This window comes from Chinchilla lanigera, unplaced genomic scaffold (assembly GCF_000276665.1).
Source record: "Chinchilla lanigera isolate Chin_1 unplaced genomic scaffold, ChiLan1.0 scaffold00059, whole genome shotgun sequence".
In the NCBI taxonomy this organism is placed as follows: Eukaryota; Metazoa; Chordata; class Mammalia; order Rodentia; family Chinchillidae; genus Chinchilla; species Chinchilla lanigera.
Genome location: NW_004955460.1, coordinates 5,806,803 through 5,830,881, shown reverse-complemented (window position 1 = coordinate 5,830,881; position 24,079 = coordinate 5,806,803). Strand labels below are relative to the sequence as shown.

Here is a 24,079-nt window from a genome sequence, read left to right as displayed (position 1 = left end):
AGGGATCATACAGTCCCTATCTTTCTCTCTCTCTCTCTCTCTCTCTCTCTCTCTCTCTCTCTCTTTCTCTCTCTCTCTCTCTCTCTCTGCCTCTCTCTTTCTCTGTCTCTCTCTCTGTATCTGTGACACTTTCTTCCCTTCAGTGTCCATGTTCCATGTATATATAATCTGTCCTACACAATTTCCAATGGAGCAAGAAAGCATCCATGGATCAAATGGGTGAGATTGTGCTCTAATAAAATTTTATTTGTAAAATCAGGCAGCAGATGGAGTTTGGTGCTTGAATTCTAGTTTGCAAACTCTTGATCTAGAGTTTAAGTAACCAGAAGCTCAAAATCAAGATGGATTTTAAAAAACATTTTAGAAATTTAAAGAAGGTTTGAATAATTAAATATATGTAAATTATAAGTATAAATAATCAGAGTGCATAAATATAAATTTTATAGGCTTTTATTTGTTCATGTGCTTATTTATTTGCTTTTCATAAATTGCTAGTTTCAAGCTTGACAGGAAATCAGAATGGTTCTCATGCCATTTGCTTCTGCAGTCCTGTATCATGAGAGCTGCTGGAGCTTTAGAGGCCAGAGGCCCAGTCTAGCAATTGTCTGAGTTTTGGTGTATTAGGCACTATGCTTAGCCTTTTTCTTTCATTATTCCTTAAAGGATCCATCATGTCAGCTAAACTGAACTGTGAGAGTTTGAGAAACTTCTCAGTTACCTAGAGACTGAGTTAAACTCCTGTCCTTTACACTGCTCCTTATGCCTGGATTTTAATAAATTATTGAATTGATGGATGGTTTTCGCATGAGAAGATCTTGAGACAGACATGAAAGGAAGATGACATGAGCAGAATAAATTTGGTGTAGAGTGTATTTTGTTACATCTCAACTTTCTGAATATGGAAATTGGAATTCAGTGCCAAAGCACTAGAGGAATAATGTATGTCTAGCCTCACAACTCCCTTTTTGTAGATTCCTATTTCATAAGGAGAGCATAATGTCCCAGCTGAAGACAGGCAGCCTTCCCTGTGACCTGAGGGTGGGAACACGAGGTGAGGCATATTGGAGATATTCACTCTGAACTTCTCTGACCAAATGTCGTGCTAGTGCTCTATCAGGAAGAATTTTCCATTAGAATCTGCTAATCTTCAGGAAATCCAATACCAGCATATATGGCTAATATATGGCTAACTGGAACATGTGCATTTTACAATTTATAGTTAAGTATTGCACAGTGGTATTTTTCAAGCTAATTAATTAAAATAATCTTCAATCTTATAATTTATACATTACTTTTTACTGTAAGCCCAGCTCCTACTTTTTTATGGATAAATATAGAAACTCTTCCAACAATCCCACAAATGTATTATGTGTACAAGATGGGATTAAACCACATCATGAAACTTCCAGTCTTTAATTTACCTTTGGGCGGTATCTCACTTTTCTATTAGAAGACTCCAACCTATGCTTTTTTCCTACCACCCAGTTTAGCTTAGAACTTGCCTCCCCTGGGAAATCTTTGATTAATCTGAACCCGAATACTTCATTTTTCCAGCTGGCTAGGCTTTGTGTCACTGGCTTATGATGCAAAGCAAACCTAGACCCCATGATGCATAGAACTGTCTTTGTAATGGGGCAGTGTGGTACAGAATATACTCCTACGAGTCCCATTTGCTCATTTTGCGGTAATAAATATCAAGATATATTGTGAAGTAGCAAGAAAAAACTCGGCTTCCAAGTGCTGCAAATGGAACATGGAAGAAGATAATTTATGAATATTTTTCCTATTTTGTTAGTAGAGGAATGGAAGAGAAACTTGTTCCATGACCCAAGGGCAGAGCTTTGGGAAGCACCATTATATCTCAGCTCAGTTCTACCTTATTTTTCTCACTGCTTGGCTAGAGTGGAGAGACTAAGAAAACAAAAATAAAGGACTTCTATGAAATTTGAATTTCAGATAAATGTTAAATAATATTTTAAAGAATAAGTACATTCCAAATGTTGCCACCTATGAGCTTTTACATGAACTATTTCACCAGAAGACAGTAATTCATATTATAGAGTTGTCATAATGATCAAAATGCAAAGAAATCGCCTAAGTTAGGCCCAGGAATAGGCGGATGTTCAGGAAACATTAGTCAAATATTCACTGCTTTCTTTTTCTTTCCTGAAACTTCTTTGAATTGTTCCTCTGACCTTTCTGAGATGAATTTGCTGCAGTTTCCATCTCTTTCACAACAAGCCTTACTTGTTTTTATAACAGCAGTTGTCTTGTGTTAAGATCTGTTTTGAAAGGAGAATAGAAATATACCAATTACTTTTGCTTGTTTGTCTGGGTTCTTTTTATTTCTTTATATTTTCCCGGTATAGTTTCTAATGTACTTTTTTCATTTTAAACTTTCTATGTCTTTGCGTGTAAGATGTTTTTAAATAATGAACTTCTAATTGAATTTTGAACATAAAGTCAAATATTCTTTTTGTAAAACACTTAGAATTTGGTCCATAGATTTTTTTACTGATACAATGTGAGTTCATTTCTACCTTTCAATTTTTGCTTTCTGTGTACATTTTTGCAGATTTCATTTCCCCACTTTTCCTCCCCCCTGCTTCTTCCCTTCTTTCTTCTTTCTCTTACTTCTTCCTCTTTTCTTTCCTTCATTTTCCTTCTTTTGGATTAACCGATCTTAGGGTTTCTTCATTCTTTGGCCTTACTAGATAAGAAGAAATATGCTCTATTCGTATTGCTTTAGTTCTACCAAATAAATAGGAAATTCCATATTAAGTTAAAGATTCTGAAGTTGAACAGTCTTTCTAAACAATGAACACGTTAAAAAAACTTTCTCTCATGTTATACAACATAATTGTCCAGTATTTTAGTACTGTATTTTAGCCCTTTAAAGTAGATATTATTATTGTTGATTTATGAAAAAAAATCTGTCTAGATTTACCCATACGTTTATAGTTCTTTGAGTAACATTTTTTCCTTTATAACTTCTTGTGTAACTTTCCTTTTGTCTTAAAAGTATTGTCTGTGTATTCCTTCTGTACGGGCAGGCTGTGTTATTCTTCTTCAGGTTTTGTTTGCATAACAGTCTGTGCCCACATTCTCGAAAGTTAATGCTGCTGGGTACCCACCATAGGTAGGATGGTTATTCTTACTCATTATTCCTAAGATAATAGACTACTCTCTCCTGACCTCCACACTGCTTGTAACAAACTACGTCTGTGTGACAGGATTTTCTTTGTAGAGATCTCTAACAAGCTGCCTTTATGATCAGCTTTTCTTCTTCTTTAGGATTCTGCAGTTTCACTCTGCTGTGTGTGGGTATGATCTCTTTTTATTCATTCTGCTTTGAGCATTTTTGACCTTACTGAATCTGATGATTGATGTTTTTCATCAATACTAGAAAATTCTCAGCCATCATTTCTCAAAAAATCATCTCAGTTTTCTCTATATATATCATCTATTCTACCAAATTTAACCTCCACCTCTGCTTCCCTTTTGTGATTTCTATTTTCTTGACAGGAACTTAGCACTGATGTTAAGAAGCAAAACTGAAGCCAGGCTCTGGGGTGAAAACCTGGATCCATCTCTTTGTAGCTGTGTAACTTTAAGCGAGCTGCTTAACTTCTCTGTGCCTGTGTCCTTTTCCATAAAATGGGAAAATAACAGTGTCTGTATCGTGAGAATGTTGTGAGAATTATAAGTGAAAACACAGCATGTGTATAGTGTTAAGAAATTTGTACTGCATGTTTGCTTTTATTTTTCTTTCTGGGTTTCTTTCTGAACAATCTTTTCATCTCTGTCTTGCAGTCTACCAATTTGTAGTTTGTTTTTCTAATATGTCCTTTGAGGTTCCAGTTCTATTGGTGTATTTTTTCAACTTCAAAAATATAATTTTCCAAAAGTAACTTTTGGTATTTTTCAAAATGCCTGGTCATTGAAAAAATTATTTACTTTAAGTATAACCTTTTATTTTTTTATATATTCACATTTGCATTGGTATTTTCTTCTGCCAGGTGCCTTCTGCCAGATATCCAGATACCCTGAGCCATGTCAAAGTAAATTTTCAGCGTGGAATTTTAAGGGATCACTGATAATACAGATTCATTTCTCTAAACTCTAGGGGGCTAGATTGTGGTTATGAATTGATTGGGGAGAATTTATTTCCCTTTCTCAAAAAGCTAAAGCAGATATCATGTCTCTGTCTGTAGTGGGATTTCTCCAGTTCTTTTGCTTGGTCCTGTCTTTGTGTGGTTGATTATCATCTGACCTACAGTATCTGGAGCCCTGGCTTGGTCTGCTGTATCCTGTGAACACTGAACTATTAGCATGACATCTCAAGGTCCACAACATTGACAAATAACCACAGGGCAGCCACTGCTCTCAGTATTTCGTTACCAACTTATCTTTCTAGATTATGCTTTATAGAAGTATTTTTTTTCTCACAAGATTTTGTGCTTATTTCTAATTCATTCATAGATTTTAAGATATTTATTGTCTGGCAATATACCACAGCGAGCACAAGGCCCTAGGTTTGATCCTCAGAACTGTTAAAGTTTAAAAAGATATTCAGAATTTTAAGGTACTTTCTATTGTGAATTGAGGTCTGCACTTTTTTTTGTTTTGTTTTTTTTCCAGTACTGGGAATTGAACTCATGACCTTGCACTCGCCAAGCAGGAGCTGTGCCAATGAGCTAAATCTGCAATTCTTATATTGTACTGTAAGTTCCTTATCTGAGGAAGTTATCATTACATTCTCAGTGACAAGTTCAGTACCTTGTAAGAATGGCCACTCTTATAACATTAAATAAAGAATAAATAGATGTATAGCTGGCTATTACTTTAATAATGTTTAGATACTTGGTAGCTTAAGCAATTTAAGAAATGTTATACACCGAACATTCTGTTAAAGCTCTGAACACAGTAAAAGACCTCCATCTGTAACTTCAGAAATCTTTACCAATTTCAGATCAGCAGTCCATAAGTTGGGGACAGGATCAGTAATGAAAGTTTCTTTGAATTCAGTCATTTTTGTGTTTGTAGGACATGTTTCCAAAGAAAATAATACAATTGACCATTCATAATCATAAGTGTTGCATTCTTGGACCCAATTGAGAAAAAAAATAGTACTGAACTTTTGTTTTCTATTGACATTTTCCTTCTCATTTATCCCATAAGCTATACAGTACAACAGCTATTTACATAGCATTTACATTGTTGTAGGCATTGTGAGTCATCTAGGAACAATGAAACATGGGAGATGTGCATTTATATGCAAATGTTATAACATTTTATAAAAGACATGAACATCCACAGATTTTGATATTCTTGGGTGTCTGAGATCTAAGCTTCTTCAGATACCACTGGAGATCTCCATTCAGAATGTTGCTTAGCTCCCCAGACACACCTCAAAAATTCACATCACTAAGAAAGCCTTTGAATTACTTATATAAATTCATCTTTAAAAATGCATTCTAGGGACTGGGGATTTAGCTCAGTGGCACAGCACCTGCCTGGCAAGTACAAGGTCGTGAATTCGATTCTCAGTACCGGGGGGAAAAAAATCAAACAAACAAAAAAAGAAAAATGCATTCTACATGTGTTTGTAATTTTATTTATGTAACCTATGTAGAGAAATAAATCTGGAGAGTGTGATATAAATGGTAGATTCTGGCTTGCGTTCATTGTCCTCAGGAAGGCACATCCCCAACCCAGGTTCCTTACATTGGAAATTGCTTGTCCTGACCTCTCCTCCTATGTTGGGAAAACAGATCGAGGGAAAATATTTCATAAACCTGATTTGCAGTGAGATGAATGTGTGACAAAAAAGGGGACCAAAGTCTAAGCCTGGGAATTCAAGTTTGAGAGTGGGATGGTGGATACTTTGGATGCCCATTGGAAATATGGATGGTGCGGTCCCATTGCCAGAGGTGAGAACCGTGCACAGGCAACAGGTACCCAGGCAGTGTGGGTTTGATGCATCCTCCAGGAGTCCTGAGAAATCAAAACTACTCTAGGTGTTTCACATAGGAAGGGCTCTCTCATAGGGCCTCAGAGGCTATGGCAGCACTGGAAGGGGAGAGAGAAAGGATTAGGAAAGTTTGAGGCTCCTGCTTCGAAAATCAGGATATGCCTAGATCTCTGGAAACTACCAGCAAAGACTGCAGCTGCTTGTGTATGCAACGTGATTTAGAAGAATCCTGAAACCCACTTGGAGTCTCATTTCCCTTGAATCTCTCTGGCCTGCATGTTGTTAACACAGGAAAAATAATAGCCCCACTTCAATTCCACCACTGCGACCACTGTGTTACCTCTTACTATTGGGAGCTTCTAATCCCATGATCTGTGGCCAAGGATTCCAGGGGATAAAAAGAAGGGGGAGATGGTGCAAATCTAATTATAGGTTGAGAACTGCTGCTTTGTGATAGGTGAACTTATGAAATCCAGAGCTACTATGAATGTGGGCTAATTAGGAAACTTGGAACACTGAAATGCTTGCTAAAGCATTTATCCGCATTTAGCCAGAAATTAAGCTTTCTTGGTGGAAAGAACGCTTTTCAATGCTCTAGATTTTTGTAAGAACCAGGAGGAAGTAGGAATTTCTTCTTTCCTCTCATAGTTTCTTTAACTTTTCAGCAGTGCTCAAAAATTTACAAATCAATAGCAAAGAGAATCCATAAGAAGTGCTTTAGTTACTTTTTTCTCAAAGAATCCATAAGAAATATGTTAGTTACTTTTTTCTCATTGCTGAGGCCAAATAACCGACACCCAAAATTAAAGAGGGAAAGGTTTATTTAGCTCAGTTCGTAGAGATTTCAGTCCATAATCAACTGGCTCCAAGGCAGGGTGGCCTGGCAGACAGAGACTGCAGAGGAGAAACATTTCATAGTGGGCAGAAGATAGCAAAACAAGCAAGAGATAACTGCAGCTCTTTCTATCTGTTATATCTTATCCAAGCTACTTAGGGTAAGTATCACTCACACCCTCAATTCTAGCACCTTAATCCTAGTATTGTACCATGAATCAATCACGCACTCTAGATGCAGTCACCTCTGAAAAACCTCCGCCTATGACTGCATGAGGTTTTAGGGGGATATCTAGATGCAAGCCATAACGAGAAGATTCTAGTCCTGTGAATAAAAGGGTACATTTGTCAGAAACTCAGATGAATGTTTTATTCAAATGGAGAGGTTTAATGATGGGTGTCATGAAAATGTGACTGCAAAAACAAGTAAAATATGTCTGATAGTAAAGTACACGTTCTCTGTTCTCCACACCATTGCCTCTCTTGTTAGCAAGTGGCCGTGTAAATGTTGTAGGACTTTTTTTCTTTTTATAGAAATCTCAGTGATTGATCATCAACTTCTGCAAAGAGGCTGGAAATGCATGAAAGAAGAGACCCTTTTCTAATGAGGGTGGCTTTCCAATTGCTCCCTCAACCATTCCCCCACCTGGTGTGTGCCCCTCTTCTCTTTCACTCTTTTGCCTCTTCCTCTTTCTCTTCCCTTCCTATGTTTCTGCATCTCTCTTCTCCTTTTCCTCTACCCCTTTTCTGTTAAAAGGTTTGGTGGTGGATCCAGACAGCTGTGGTCAGAACTGTGAGGGATTTCTGAGTGGCCAGGTAACACCAGACACTGTGTCCATAAAAAAACCATCACCCCTGAGGGCACCAACTGCACCCCGCAACTCTGAGAATCTCTCATGCCTTAAACAAATCAGTGTTTACTGTTTCTAGGGCCATTCTAAAGCATTTTAAAATATGGTGCTTAGAACCATGATTTGCACACATTTATTATTTTACAAGTGAGGTATTTTTGCCATCCTCATTTGTGTAAAAGGAGACTATAGGCTTAGAGCGAGCAAACACTTTGGACAATTTCAGATAATAATATCTAATCAGTGAAAAGCATCCCTCTGTATTCTGAGTTTTCCTAGTTATATAACATTTTAATGCCTCTTGTTTGGGGAGTATAATTTATGAAGGTTATTGGCAAACTAGAGTGTCCCAGTACAATGGTCATAATAAGCAAAGTGTTGGAAATCACATCATCACTATCACTTTTATCACCAAAGACATTTATTGAGCGTGATCTGTATGCCAAGTCCTACATGTTTTATACTGATTATCCTCATGTATGGAAAATACTTAGCCCAACTTTATAAAGTAGGAAACATTATCATTATTCTGATTTGAAGGTATGGAAAATGTTAAGAATGGAAACGTTAAATCCTTTGCTGATAATGTCCCAGTTAATGAATGATAAAGGCAGGATTCCAGAGCCAAATTTTGTAGTCAATCAGTTACACTTTGTAGTCAAAAACAATACAATTGCCTGAGTGAGAAAAGATGACAGGGAACCAAGGAAGGCAGAGGTTGAGAGCAAAGGGTGAAGATATAAATGTTCAGTTGATGAGGAAATATCATCTGGACAGGAAAAACATTCACTTTGTGCAGTTCTTAAGAATGTAACCATGATGGCAGTGGGGCTGATACCCAGAGATAGATCTCTGCAGTATGATACAGAACTTTCCAGCAGTCATTTTTGTCTTACCATTCACAGACTACCACTCAAAATACAGTGAATTCCTTACACCTGGCAGTTTCCAGGTACTAAAGAAATTTCTTAAATTGAAGAGAACTTTGGATTGTGCATAACCTCTAAGCTAAGACATGACCTTTAAGATGCTTTGTATGTACAAGTGAGCTCCTTTGACCTATCAGAGCAGCCTGCCCAATGTAAGTATACAATTTTATAAGTGCGTGAATTGAAGCAAAATGAATATACCTGTTTAAACCCAGGGAAGGAACTAATTTAGTCACTGAGCTGAGCTCCCAATCTAGTCTCTGGTGTCATCCATGTTTCTTCCAAACTGTCTCCTGATAAATGCCTTGGAGAAAAAGCTGGCCCAGAGCAGCCTGCATTCTAATTAAGTAGAGAACTATTGTTCTTGAATTTAATTTTGTACTTGGAAGATGTATTTCTGCCTCTGCAGTTGAACGGAAGAAGTATCAAGGTGGTGGCAAAGGCAGGTGCCAGTTTCAAGGAGCAGCAAATACTCTGAGACCTGGAGAAATGAGCAGTGGTGAAGACAGATGATCTCAAGATACTGGTGGGGAAAAGCAGAGAGGTTCCTCAGGGTCTTCCACCATGCAGATGAAATCCTTCTTGCATACCCATTAGCTTCATTATGTAAGGACTCTCCAGAAGGATGAGACAGAAATAAGAGGTCAAAGCTCAGTGCTTGCTTACAGTATCCATTAAAATAATTCACAATAGTGATTCCCATTTTCATTCCATTTCATACATTACACGTTTAGGTACGGAATCTCAATAATTTACATACAAAGGAAGCTCTGAATTTAAAAATTTATGAGTCTTCTTTCATATATCATACCATGTATATTCTACATGATTCTGACAGGGAGATATTATTAAAGCATAGTTTTAACTGAGCCAGTAAGAACTAATTATAGATATGCATGCTCTAGAACCTGTTCTGAATGCATCTACGACTTGTTCTGTTTCTGTTCTCAAAGTCCTTATCATCAAATTAAGAAGTGTGGGACAAATTTGTGTGGTGGAGAAATGTTAGAAGAATGAAATGTTTAAAAATATTTGTTAACGATTGTGAAAATAGTATTCTTATAATTGCAGAAATGTGGCACACATTGAAAAAGTATGCAGCAAAAATGAGGAATATTCATGATTCAGTGGAATCCATGCTTACATTTTCAGCATAGTTACTTTCAGTAAGTGCTGTACATACATAGAGATTATGTAGTGGACATTGCAGTGCATATACATTGCTGTCTTCCTTATTTGTCATGGGAATTTCCTATTTTATTTAATAATCTCAGCAAGCATCATTTTAATAAATCAATAGGTCCTATGGGTGTGGCCTAATTTATGAAACTTGGGGATTACAACTTTCCTTGAGTGCAGTGTGTGTGCACTCTGCAGATGTTGCTGATGTTGCTCTTTATAATTCCTGGAAGAAATATTCCCATCCCAAGGAATGCAGTTACTATTAATGAACTTGCCACGCATTGCCAAGTTGAGTTCTAGAGATGAGGTAGCAATTTCAGCTCTAATGAGCAATGTCATTTCATCTTTGCCGGCATGGAAGATCATCCTAATAGTTGGATTCATTAATTTCATAGAGGAAAACGATCTTATCACTGTTTTAATTTTCACATGGTTGAAAACCATTGGCGACACAGTTACTTTGTCTTGTCAACACAACTCTTTGAAGATCTGAGTAAAGGAAGTGTACGTCAAGGGCGGTCTGCCCTTGATCTCTCCTCCTGTGCAAAGAGAGACAAACACAGGGAACTGCCAATCAGGCTTACTTTGAGGGTTCCGTGTGGGCACTGAACACAAGAACAGGGAGCACAGCAGGGAGTAAAATGTGTCTGTTGTTTGTCAGCTTGCTTCTCTTCTTTTCACTGGGAGTGTTTTTTACTGAGTGAACAAACAGTGGCTGAATGCCTGCTGGGTGCCCGCATGCCTGTGCTGAGCGTTCCTCCGAGCACTTGTTTCACAGCATGGAGTCTCTGCTCCTAAAGACTTCTCTGCAGAGGGTAAGCCAAGGAAGGGCTCCTAGGAGAGAGAGTGAGAACATCTGGTGCCTTGAAGAAAGTTTCACCAGCATTTCTTCGAAGGTATTGACCATGTTCATGGTTCGTGCTTCATTAGAGAAACATAACTAACTGATATCATTATTTGTTTTTTTTTTTTCTTTTTGGGTAATGATTTCTATTCTCATTCTTTTGTTTCCAAATCACTACTTTTAAAATATTGTTATGGAAATTTAAAAATATACATCACAGTAGAGAGCTACCATCACCCAGCTATACTCCGTACATAGACCCCACTCTAGGCTGCTTTGAACTGATTGACTCTGGCCCCCATCTCCACCTGCATCATTTTGAAGAAAATGTCGGATGGAATATCATTTAATCTGTACATATTTCCATATGTAGCTCTAAAAGATGATAGAACAAAAACCACACTACTGTCTTGCCCCAGAAAATATCAAATAGTGAATTAGGTTTAAATTTTCCTGATGATTTCACTGGCTTTTTAAAAATGCTTTGTTCTGTTCTGTTTTGATTTGTTTCTTGAACTGGGGTCCACAGTCCACATAAGACGTATATGTTACAGAACTTTCTTTGTCTACTCATATATTTTTAAAGGTATAATCTTTACTCTTTTATCTAGTAGGCAACTCTGATTCCTATTGGTGGGAAATGTAAATAAATGCTTGTGGTCTGGGTGCCACAGATGCTTATTGCTATTATGATGGTTATTACTTCTAGACCAAACTAGGAAGTAAGTAATAGGACAGTGATTCTGTTCTACTTACACAATTTTAACTGATAACTATTTATTTATGTAATAGTATAACCTTTCTTCCCCCTGCATGGTTGCTCAGTGTGATTATTATAATTATTGGTATCCTAGGGGGTGAAAATAGCGATAACTCACCAAGTGATCTGGCTGTCAAAAATATTCCTTTACACTTTGTGACACCAAGGAATTTAACAAAAATAAAGAAAGAGACACGGTTTTGGAGTAAAATCATGGAGTCATAGAGATGCAAATGACGCCTAAAATCATCCAAGTTGACCTTTTAACTTTGCAGGCAGATGCAACAAGGCTAGAGAGAACAATGGCTCAAGGTAACCTAAATCAGTGGCCCTCAGGTGATGGCGTGGCCAGGACTCTCCTGAAAGACTTGCTCAAACCTGATTGCTGAGTCTCCCCAAGAGGTGCGGTGATACTAATACAGTCAGTGCATTGGCTGAGTGGCACTGATTTGATGATGCCTAACATACAGCCATAGGAAGTTGCTTCTTTTCTACAATCTTGGTAAAGTACAGATGAACTCACTTTGAGCTACTTGAGAGCAAATGTTGGAACAATCAAGTCATGGGTAAATTGTAGGTTGACCTGGTAGGGAGTATGGAGAAGACTTGATGGTCTGTCCTCATCACTTCAATTTTTTTTTTATGATGGAATCATTCCATTGGTATAAATCCTATTGAAAAATGAAATCCTTTAAAAAAAAATTCTACCTCTGCTGGCAAATGTAAGCCATTGATCTCAATTTCAGCCTGTTTCAAACACCAGGAAGCTTCCTGTGAGTCTCATAGAAGCTGGAGGCAATTTTTGTCTGAAATCCTGTGGCTTGTCTCTAACCCTCTCTTGGCCTGGAATACTGCCTCTGGGATTTGTTCAGATATTTTTGAACAGAAAGTGAGCTGGTAAACTAGGTGTCTCATAGGTGCAAATTTTAGCTCAAGACAAAAGACCACACTGATTTTCTTAACTCATAGCCTCAGAGTTTGGTTAAACACAGCCATAAGTGCTGAAGGTTTAAAGAACTTCGTCCTTTGTGAGAAAAATAGATGACAGATTCCCCAAAAGTCAGGGTAGATGTCATCATTGTATAAAAATGAAAGAATGTTGGGATAAGAGCAATTTTTAGGAATGTACAGTTTCTAAGTGTTTTGTAACCCTCCACACAGATCTATCTTCCTCCTCTCTTGTCTATTATTTAATTAGTAGTAAGGGCAGGTCCCAGGGAGAAAGAATGTGCCCTAGAGAAAAGTTGCAGGGAAAAGAGTTGGGGGGACATCACAGGGGACTGAGAAACTGGCTGGTGTTGGAAAGGAGTAACAAGGATCCCGCCTATGATCCCCTTGAAAACACTGGCTTATTCACCTCCATTTTCCCTAGTAAGTGCTATGTACTAAGGACACAATAAATCAGGTTGGTGAAGGAACTCAGGGTTATATGGATGGAGAGTAGTTAGGGCAGGTCTTACAGTGTATGAAAGAAATAAAGAAAAGAAGAGACACGATTACCACTGTTGCCCACTTAATATTGCTTTTGATTGGACACAGAATTTCACTACTCACACCATCTGTCTTTGTTTCTCTAGGTAATTTGTCAGTGTATCATGTCATGAATCAAAGACCTTTTTTATGGTAAAGTAAATCTGGTACCTGAAAGACAGCACAGAGTGGTTGCCCTTCTGGCGATAATGTCTGAACAGATGGAGACAATAATGTAAAAAACAAGTCACCTCCTAAGAACATTATGTTTAAGTAGTTATTACCAGCTAAGTGCTATGTGATAAGTCATTCCAAAACTCAGTAGCATAAAAGAGTAATTATTTATCTCAATGCACCTGTGCAGTGCTTTGGCTGGAAGTTGCTCTTAGATCTCCTCCCAAGTCTGGAGTTTGCAGACCTAGGCTGGGCTCTCCTGGATGGGTTAACAGCCTCTCCCATGTGTCTTTCTTCTTCTTCCAGGGTCCAGAGACCAGCCCAGCATGCTTTTGTCATGGTAATGATGGAGAAGTAAGGGAATGTGCACAAAGGCCTAAGCTTGGAACTGCCATGCTGTCACCTCTACATTTCTCTACTGGCTAGATACAAAGCCAAGAGACCAGAAGTACATTGTGCTGCTGTGGTGGGAGAAACTGCAAAGTCACATGTGGTAAGGTGGTAGGCTTGTGTACATACGGATGGTAAAGAATTGGACGAATAATGCCCTTAACACAAATATATGCAGGGTTTATTAATTTAGTTACATGTTGTTACAAATACGACAATCCAGGTAGAATGCCACTGGATTTGGATGCTGACTTACAATGTTTTCTTATGGACAAACTATATAAAAAAAAAACTTTATTCCATGTGACCATGTATGCTTGGTCCTGTTCAAATTTTGATACAGGGTAAAGAAACTCTTAACCTGCTAGATTTCCAGTAGGAGTTCGTGTTCTCTAAAATCAAAGAATAAATTTTAGGAACAACAGAGGTTAAGAGCATAATATATTTATTGGAGGAAAGAAAGCCTCTGTCCAAGAGAGAGACAGAAGTGGTCTGAAATGGGTTGCCAAGGACCCCTACATTTTCTAGGGAGTTTTATAGAGCAAATCCCCATGAGGCGGGTCCAAGGTGGGGAAAAATGGGAAATCACAAGGTGGGCATGAGGCAAAAAACTATGGTCAACCAATAAGATTATGGGTATAATTGCTCAGGTAAAACTGATTCAACTGAGATCATATGGGGAAACAGGAATACAGAATAGGGGCTTTTCCTGTAGGGCGTTGGGTTAGTGGCTCTTCCTGGGTTTCTCAAGGTGGCAGGTACCTGTTTAGAATATCAGTCCCTGATGTCTATCCTTAGGAAGCATGTGAGTGCATTTGTTTTACCTTTTGTCTTGAGGTCTGGCCCACAGCAGAGATGCCTTTCTCTCCCAGTTATAAGGCATCTCATCTTTTGCACTGGCTTCTTTGAGGGCCTAGTGCTATCTGACTACCTATAATATTTTTTGTCTAACTTAGTTGCCAATAGAAAAATTTCTTTTCTTCTTTTGCTGTCTAGACTCCTCTAATTACTTCTTTGTATTTCTGTGGTTCCAGTGCTGTGCTTGTCCGCCTTGAGCCTTATTAGTCAATTACAAATTCTCAGACCTCATATCTGCAATTGCTCCCTTGCATGAAATATGCACTGTCTTCAGAGTTGCTGCTAAAGCTCATCCAATTCACTCTTGTAAAACACCCATCCGTTTTACACTTCTGTAAGTGAAGTATTATTCTCTCCCTGGATATTTTGTGTGATTTCTGCAAGCGTGTATTCAGAGCCTCCTAATAGAAGATTCTAAACTGGATCCCTTACATCTCCTTGCTATCTCCTCTAACGTTCCACCTTGGTATCTTCCTGAAAGAATGAAAGCATCATACCACAGCGATGTATGCACACCCATGCTTACTGCAGTGTTGGTAGTGTAATCCCCGTTATGTAATCTCAGGGAAATTACATAAATTGTTGAAGGCCAAAATGGTAATAGCAACAGGATTCAAATACATATATTTTAGCTACAAAACTGATGGTTTTCCTACTATTTTCTACATATACACTTTGGTTTCTAGATTTTCCTTGAGATAGAGTGCAGCGTAGCTTTTATGCTAGATAAGTCGATAGTATACATTACTGGAATCCCTTCTTAGTCCCTGAAAGAGCTTATGGTTTGGCAAGGCACATCTTATAATTACCCTCTAGGTAGCTGAGGTGAGGATTTACACAGCTATTAAGTGACCAAGCTAGGAAACAGGCTCAGTATATTTTTCTACTGTATCACTTAAATTACCGCCTTTAATCACAGTAATCAAATGTGTGATAGTCAACAATTTTGCTAATGAAACGGTTCAGTTAACTGAGACAGCAAAAAATGCATTTTCCTATAAAGATCTAGGAGGATTTGGAAATGATGAAAGTGTGGGTGTTCACATTTCAATCTCCTAAAGATAAAGTAGCAAAGGAGAGAGGCTGAACAGCCATATAGGTTCTGGAGTGTGGAGGCTTGTAATAGAAAATTCTAGCAACTTGGGACTTTCGGTAACTGGTTTTGGGTTACACAACTTCTTGAACAAAGTAAGTAAAACTAGTCTTAAAAGCAGTCAAACTATGAAAATTATCTAAGGAATTTGGAAGAAAAAAACTTACAGCTTCTTTCTTTACATTACCTTCACTTTCTGCTTTTTATTGTACTGTAAATATAATGGGCCAAGAAACCAAGAGTTTATTTTCCTTTGTGGTATTTTGATCTGCCACTTGTGTAGCAAGGACTATTACACCACGCTTCCTTACTCTGATGTGTAGAAACAGGATGTAAGCTGTTTGCAATGCCTTCCCATTTACCCGTGTCTCAAGCAGTAGGAGTTTCAGAGAACTCGATGAATGGGTTAAGGTGTGTGTGTATGCGTCTGTGTTTGCAGTTCTGACTACTGAACCACAGCCTTGGCACTGAGCTACATCTGAAGCTCAATTTTTATTTTATATTTTGAGAAACAGTCTTGCTAAGCTGCTCAGGCTGGGCTCAAATTTAGGATTCTCTTGCCTCTGCCACCCAGAGTACTGGGATTGCAAGCATGTGCCAGCATGCCTAGAGTGGATTAGTTTTATCATCATGAAAGATGGAAGATGCCTCTCCAGAATTCTTCAGGAGGGGTTATTACAAAGACTGTTGGTTATTGATTTATTTCATTAAATTTCTTTTTAAGAACAAAGGCCTCCAAATGTGGAGGAAAAGAAATGAAAACTATTGATGTGTATGGAGTGGTTGATCCCCTGTGGTGGGTGCCTTACTTAATTTATCTCATTATTAGTTCCATATTACAGGTGAGGAAATCATAATATTTTGATCAATGCAAACAAGGTAGAACTCTACCTTTTTGTTATGAGATGTTCATGGGTTTAAACTTTTTGAGGATTTTTTTTTGTATTGAAGCACAGTTCTCAGATATATAAACATGTTAGTCCAAGAAGTATTAGCATCAAGAGATGAATATTAATTAAGTATGCTGACTTCTATGCAAACTTACACATCCCATTCTTCTTGCTGTTGTTGTTTTGTTTTTCTGGTACTGGGGATTGAACCCACGACCTTGCGCTTGCCGGGCAGGCTCTGTACCACTGAGCTAAATCCCCAGCCCCACACATCCCATTCTTTAAAACATGAGAATTTGCCTCTGCTGGAATCTTCAGAAACGGTGCTGCAATCCATTCTCACTGGGTGTCTCCCATCACATGTCCATCATGAATCAGTCCTGATGGGGCATGAGGCAGCAGTGAGGTGGGGATAAGATGTGCTGCCCAGTTTAACTCAATCCAAGTTCAGAAGCCATCTGTGGAGTGGAGGAAAGGGGCTAGCTTCTCCAGAATGGCATGGATCTTGTGGAAATGAACATGGGGGAAGACAGATGGAGTCCGGGAAGACAGGTAAATGTCACTGTCCACAGCATCATTCATTCTTCCAGTGAACCAAATAGCAGTCTTGCTAAGCACTGTGGGAAAACTGAAAAGAATAGACATGATTGCTGTCTTGGGTGTCTTTATTATGGGGAGAGGGGAGCTAAGTTAATAGCTTGTAAGCTTGAAATGCTGTGACATAATAGTTGTTTGACTCTTAGGGTAGGTAGGAGAGTTACTGATGGGGGAAAATGGGACATCTTAGGAGGAGGGGAAATAACATACAGTGAGAAAAGCTAGTATAGAATTTTGGGGGCCATGTGTGATTACTTGCTGAGAGGAAATGGGATGCAGGAAGAAGAAAAATATTCTGTTAAAGGACAGCATTGACAAAGCAATTAGAAAAATAAGTAATGTTCAAGGCATTAGTAGAAAATATTTGGTTCCAAAGAGCTAACATTACCCATTTTCAGTGTTTTATTTGGGATCAGTTCTTTTAAAAAAAAAAAACAGCGTTAAAAACTTAGGGGTTTGTAACTCTGTATTGTCTGTATTGTGCTTGTGATATGTTGTAAAATGTTGTATGTCTGTTAATGTTTCCCTCCTTTTATCCTTAAAATAAAAAAAAAAATTTAAAAAAAAAAATAAAACTTAGGGGTGTGTTGAGAAAAGTATCACTTCTTGTTGGCCGAACGTAGTAACTTCCCTCTTCTTGGGGGGTTAGCCCTGTTTGTTAAAGAAACCAGTGTATTGCAAAGTGTTTGTTTTTATTTGTATGATTTCCTCTTAAGAATTTTTATTTCTTAGTCAAGTTTCAACTACTTTAATTGTGTATCTTTTTTTTCCTACCAGAGAATGTAAAGTAGTTCAGCTCACAGCCAAATTTTCAACTTAAACTTTTTTTTTTTTGGTTTTTGGTTTTTCTCCAGTACCAGGAACCGAACTCACGACCTTGCACTTGCCAGGCAGGCGCTTTGCCGCTGAGCTAAATCCCCAGCCCCTCAACTTAAACTTTTTGTTTTTAAATATTAAGTGAAATATTTTCCTGTATAGACTGGAAATGGATAAAGTGCCTGATGTGGGGCCAGGGTAGTATAAGGAAGTATGGCCTAGCTTTATACAAGATTCCCAGAAATATATACAAGGGATTTCCATGCTAGGGAGCTTTAATTTTCCATGTTGGATATGACCAACAGGAAGTAAGTCCATATCCAAACCATAGGTATGACTCATGACAGAAGGGTCTTGCTAATTAGTCTCCAGCTGAGGTTCAAATTTACTTGATCTCTTAAATGTTTAGGAGACATCATCAGGTAATATGGACCAGAAAATATGCATGAGGCCTTGTGAGAAGAGAATGAAAAACTGTTTTCAAATCTAAAAGAGGGAAAGCTATGCTTGTTTTTAGTTTAAAGCGTGTGGATTAAAAATGAACCAAAAAAGGAACTCTAAATATTACTGAAACTTCCCTTCTTATTGAAACTTCCTGTCTCTCCAAAAGTTAAGTAGGTTGAAGACAACTTCCACAGACTAGAACTAGATAATCAGAGTCTACAAGAAGATTGTGTATTTGCTGATTGATGCATTTCAGATTAGAACAGAGAAGACTATGTTAATTCTTATAAAACCTGAAGCATTTGATGTTTTCCCTAGGAGTCTAATTCTGTTCCATACACCTCCACCCTCTATGTTCATTTCCCACCCTTTCTCTGCCTGACAAATCCTTCCCATTCTTCAGTTTAACCTCTAAAGCAACTTCTCCTGTGAAGCCTTCTGGCCTCCTACTTACTCCAATTCTTCTTGTTTTCTCACTGTAACACTCTTAAAGGCACCATCTGATTCCACCTCTCTCCTGTTTCTCCCACCTACACCTATCTCCTTCATTAGATTATGCATTACTTGAAGGCAATTGATCTTGTTTTCCATTCTGTCCTTCATGCAATTGTAATACATCTTTTGAGCAAACACATGCATCTTAAGTACAACAGTTCATATTGTCATAAATATAATTGTACAATAAATACATCAGAAAATGAGCATTCTGGTATTACAGCCTGGCAAAGTATTTTTTTCTTTGTCCTGCCTGAAATAAATCAGTTGTACTGAAAGCCTCTACCATTAAAATATTATAAATAGTAAGGGAGATTAGAAGGCATAGTTTCATCAATTAGTCAACGAGAACTTTAGTAATTACTAGGTATGCAGCATCAGACTATTGATGGACTAAAATATTCATGGTCACTGTCTTCTTGGAGGTTTAGGCTAGTGAGGAAACTGGTCAATCGATGTGCAAATTAATGAATACATTTACAGTTCAACATTCTACTAGGTGCAGCAGCTTTACAGAAAATACGGTTTAGAAGGTTGTTTCTGCTGACAGCTTGATTTCAGACAGAATAACTCTTATTCATGGACCTTCTGGGAAAAACTAAGGGCTAGCAATGGAAATACTGCTGAGCGGGAATGATGGTGAATTTGTATTCGACCCTTGTCCGCATCTGCTTCAGTCCTGGCTTCTCTGAGATCACAAGCTTTGCAGAGAGTCGGGAGCTGTCCCTGGCTCACTGAACTACAGCATAGGGATTTTGTCAAGCTTCAAGTGAAGACGCGCAGCAGAGAGTCAAACCGCAGCATTTCCAGCAGGGCTCAGATTCACTTCTCCCTTCTGAGGCTTTCCAGGTTAGCCTGTGGGGAGGGGGCATTTTGGAGGCATGGGGAGTAAGCTTTACAGTTGTCCTTGGGGCTTCTCAGTGCATGATCTTTACTTTCTCCTGCAATCTGAAAAGCCTGTGAAAATGAGCATTTAAAGTAACAAGTAAAGTAAACAAGCATTTAATTTGTTAAAATGAGCACACAGACCAGGGAGTTCTGGAACCCCAGAATCAGAGTTGGGGGCCCGGAAGAAATGTCTCTGGCTGCTTGGTGGCCAACACGATTGCAGATTAGTTCCGCTGTTGAATCTAAGGACGCAGTGTGATAGGACTACGAAATCCTTTTTTTTTTCCAACTCACAGAATCTCAGGATGGGCCATTTTCTCTGACCTTCAGATTCAGCCATAAGTTTTTGGCACAAAATATCTGGAAAGAAGTTTTCCAGCCAATCCTTGGGCTGCTTCTGTGGTGCTCCTTGCTTTGTCCAGACTTGGTGATCCATGACATTGATCATAATCTCACCCTGTGTTTAAAACTGAGTAAAAGGGTCCTTGCCTTCTTGCAAGAAGAGCCAGATGGTCCTAGCAACTTACTCCTTTCTTCAGAAGCACTGACTTGCTCTCTGTCGCAACATCTGCACTCATGAGTCACTGTTGTAGAAGGGACCAAATATTTTAATCTAAGAGTTCACCTTGACCACATTTAGAACACGTATCTCAGAGGCAGGGGAACCGTAAATCAGAAAAGAGGCTGAGAATCCAGCAGAGACTGAGGAAATTAGTGACAGAATCTTCTCCCTCTCCCAGGACTTTTATGGGAACTTACTCAACCCATGCCGTATGGGGCAGAAGATAAACATTCAGAGGGAAGAAGTGAGGAAATGACAGCGTAAGGCAGAGAATGAATTTTCGCAGGCAACCCATTAGAGCTACGGATAAGGAAGGACAAAGAAAAGCAGGTCCAGCAGGAATTAAAGAGGATGAGGGACCAGAAAGCATCCGAGTCCAGCTGTCCAGGGAGTGGTCTTTTGAGGACTGGTCTTTGGTCAGAGAGGAAGATCTAAGATGCAGCTGGAGCCAGGAAGGCAAAGGACAAAGTGTGGAGTGAGGACAGCTGGGTGGGTTTCAGGGAGGCTTGAGATGCAGAGAGGGCTGGAGGTGAACCAGGCGCTAGGCAGAAGGCAGGTGCTGAAAAGGCAAGGCGTGACTCATGCTTGGCATTTCTAGAAAAAGGCCACATCTGGCCCTTCATCTGGGGATGGCTGGGCACAGGGCAACAGACAATGCAGATACCAGCCTCTGGTGCCCCTCAACAGCTAGATGTGCATCTCCTCAGACCTGGCTGTCTGTGGCTTAGGGGATGAACAGGTGTTTCAGTGTTTGTGCTGTTTCTTGCTTTATCCAGTACTGAGGTTGGCAACTTCTTCCAGTCACTGTGACATGGAACATGGATCTCATCCTGTTGCAATAATCTCTTGATGTGATTTCCAGTCTCAAACAGGGGCAGGTAAGGACTTGAGTTCAAATGTAACAAGAAACAAAGTAGCGGTTCAGGACTCCCTCCAGGACAAATTAGATTTTAGTAATTAAGTTTGAAATGTAGATTTGTTTCTATCTTACACTGCAATCTGATAAACTGCTTTTTAAGCATTTATTGGCTTTAGAGAATATTGAATGGGCCCATTTTAATTACTTCTCCAAGTCTCCTGCTAGTATTGAAATTAATTGCCTTTAAATAGCCTGATAACTGGTCATAGAGATATCAAGAGTGTACAGCAAAAGCAAAGACCAATTAGGGAAGGAAAATCCTCAGTTCAGAAGTGGGCAGGGATGATGTAGGGAAGGAATATACTGTTTTGTGTCCCCAGGAGGGGATTTCTGTAGTGCCGTGATGTGGGGCAGAACAACTGGGCTTTGGAGTTAAACATATGAGGGTCTCTATCAGTCCTGCCAATTGGTAGCTGAGAAAATGTTGGAGAGCTGCTTAACTTTCCTGAGCCTTAACTTCTTCATCTAATATCTGGGATAAAAACACCCACATCGTAGACATCTTGAGAGGGTTACAAGTAACATATGCGTAATTTTCATCATAGTTCCAGGAAGACAGGAACTACTCAGGACTTGCCATCCTAGTGATCAATCAAGTCTGCTACAACAGACATACACATTATTGATCAGAAATTATAAACCAGAGATGCCCCAGCTTGAGTAGGCAACGAGAATTAACATCAACAGCCTGGTCTGGCTGGTTCCGTATCAAGTTCACTTTGGAAGGTTGTTGTTTTTCAACCATGACTGTTGGTTAATTTTACAAATAAAATGTCATCTTTCCCTTAGTAAAGGGGCTCAACATTTTCTAAATTCATTTTCCGTTCCTTGTTCTCCCCAGATTTTCTGCTGGTATGAAATCTGGATTTCCTGGAGATTATATTTGTCTCTAAGATAGAAGTCAATGATTTCTCCAGGGCTCTGTTTGGATGTAAAGGAGACTCATTGTTTGAGCAGGGGACCCCTGCAGAATTTCTGAGAGAGTTTTCTTCCACTATGGGCCTGGCCCACCAAGGTTGGGAGTTGAATGTAAGTCTCTAGAAGTAACGAGCTACTTGCTGATAGTGTTATCCCTCTGCTATGCCTTTCCTTGCTAATTTCAGAATTTTGCCTACAAGAACTGCAAGTATAGATTGCTGGCTGATTGGAGTCATCTGGTTAAAATATTTTAAAAACATGTAATAGGAATACCTTAAGTTAGAGGGCAGGAATGAACTTTTAAGCAGTATTTTGTATCTTTGAGTGTAAATCAGTTTGGCATCTAAATCCATATTCATAAATATTACAATTTTGAATGACCACTCTTCTTAGATATCACTTTCTGGAAATCATCCAAAACATGTAAAATGCTTACTTCACAAAAGCATTTGTCAAAGTTATTTATAACAATAGCAAGTTAGAAATACACCATCACTGAAAAACTGGTTAAATGGTTTCAGAGGCGTGTACTTAACAAGACATTATACAGTCACTTAAAACTGAAGACACATCAAGCCCCAGTCCTTTGATATATTGCCAGTGAAAAATATGTCTTCAAAATAGAGGTACACTATGATTATTACAGTCTAACTCACATAGGTACACAGAAAGAGGCTAGAAGTAACTATTCTAAAATAATGAAGAGTAGAAAGATTTTTCCTTAGTTTGTTTAGCTGCCTCTTTTTAAAATGATTTTTTAAATTAGAAAAGGAAATAAAATCCTGAGGTTTACTAGGAAGAAATAAAGCAGGTGAGCAGTTAGTTTAACACATGAACTAGACCAGTGGTGAGGAAGGAAAAACCTCACTGTGATGCTGTGGGTGGAACCCACTCAAGGTGAATCACATGAAGTGATCACAAGAAAGACAGCCACTTTAGTGCTTTTCTGTTCATGCCTTATGCTTTGGTACCTCATGGGTTCTAAGGAGACCTGGGGATAAGGAAGCAGCCAACCCTACTAAATTCAGTGGTCCCTCCTGTTCTTGGAGGATACATTCCAAGACCCCTCCTGGGAGGCTGAAACCTGAAATATTAAAGTTCCAAACCCAGAAATTCAATGTCTTTCCCATCCTAATAAGCAATCAGTGCTCACCGTGGCCATAGCTTCTGCAGGTACAATAACAAAACTAGCATAACTTTCTTTTCTCTTCTTCACAGTTTCAAGGAAAGAGGAATTTTTTTTTTTAAATCTTATATCTCAGTAACCTCAGCTTTGGTATAAAGATTTCTTTCTACCCTTATGAAGTCTCCTTTTCACTAAAGGAAGCACTGCAAGGTTTCTCTTTGGTGTATCTGAATTGCAAACATTCCTGCACTTGCACTTTGAAACCATTATTAAGCAAAATAAGGATGACTTGAACACAAGCACTGCTATAGTGTGACAGATGATCTGTAACCTACATGGCTTCTCTGTAACTAATGAAGTGGTGGGTATCATATATGGCATTGACACATATTAAACAAAAGGGCAATTCATATCCTAGTTAGGACCCAGAGAGGTGGCATGAGATTTCATCATACTATTCAGAATGGCATGGGTCTTAAAATTTATGAATTGGGGATGGGGTGCGATTTTCTGCTATTTATTTTCCTACAAGAGATTGTGGGTAACTGGAGCCATTGGAAGTGAAATAGCAGAGCAGAGGCAACTACCACACCAAGTTTGTTCACCTGACACCCTCCTCTCATAAATGTGCATACGAGTGTGTGTCTCTGTCTTTTGGAGTTGGGGAATAAAGTAGAGGAGATGGTGTATTGAGGTGGAGAGGTGGCCATGGCAGCACAGAGTACTCAAGAATTCCAGGATGCCCCAACTCCCAGACTTCCCAAGGACAAAGTAAAAGCCGGGGACAAAAATTTCTTAGAAGCAAGACATCCAGTAGGGTGGGGAATCAGAATTCACAACACATCCTAGTACTCCCCACCTACAGATCTGTGCAGTGCTCTTCCTGAGGGATGGGAAGAACTCATCACAGACAGTTCCTTCCTTTGGAGAAGCTGTTGGTAAGCCAGGTGCCCGGTGTGCCTCACAGGGTGATGTGGCTCTTGCCCAGTGTAAAGCCTCAGAATTTCAGTTTCATGAAGCTTAGACCTCTGCTTCCATTTCCTCCTGGGTAAGCAGAGCATGTAT

General features: G+C 38.9%; 1 protein-coding gene across 7 annotated transcripts in view; it reads left to right on the top strand.

Moving 5' to 3' along the window:
- Positions 1-24,079, top strand: part of LOC102027950 (probable G-protein coupled receptor 141) — a 56,300-nt gene that overhangs the window by 9,377 nt on the left and 22,844 nt on the right. For 4 of the 7 annotated variants that reach the window (XR_001236497.1, XM_013521100.1, XM_013521099.1 and 1 more), the window contains exon 1: positions 16,518-16,801. The gene's annotated coding sequence lies outside the window, so the exon portion shown is untranslated. Of the gene's footprint in view, positions 1-13,324; positions 13,512-16,517; positions 16,802-20,827; positions 20,930-21,811; positions 22,000-24,079 lie in introns of those variants that run through there. The other 3 variants (XM_013521098.1, XM_013521097.1, XM_013521096.1) reach the window with 3 other exon arrangements.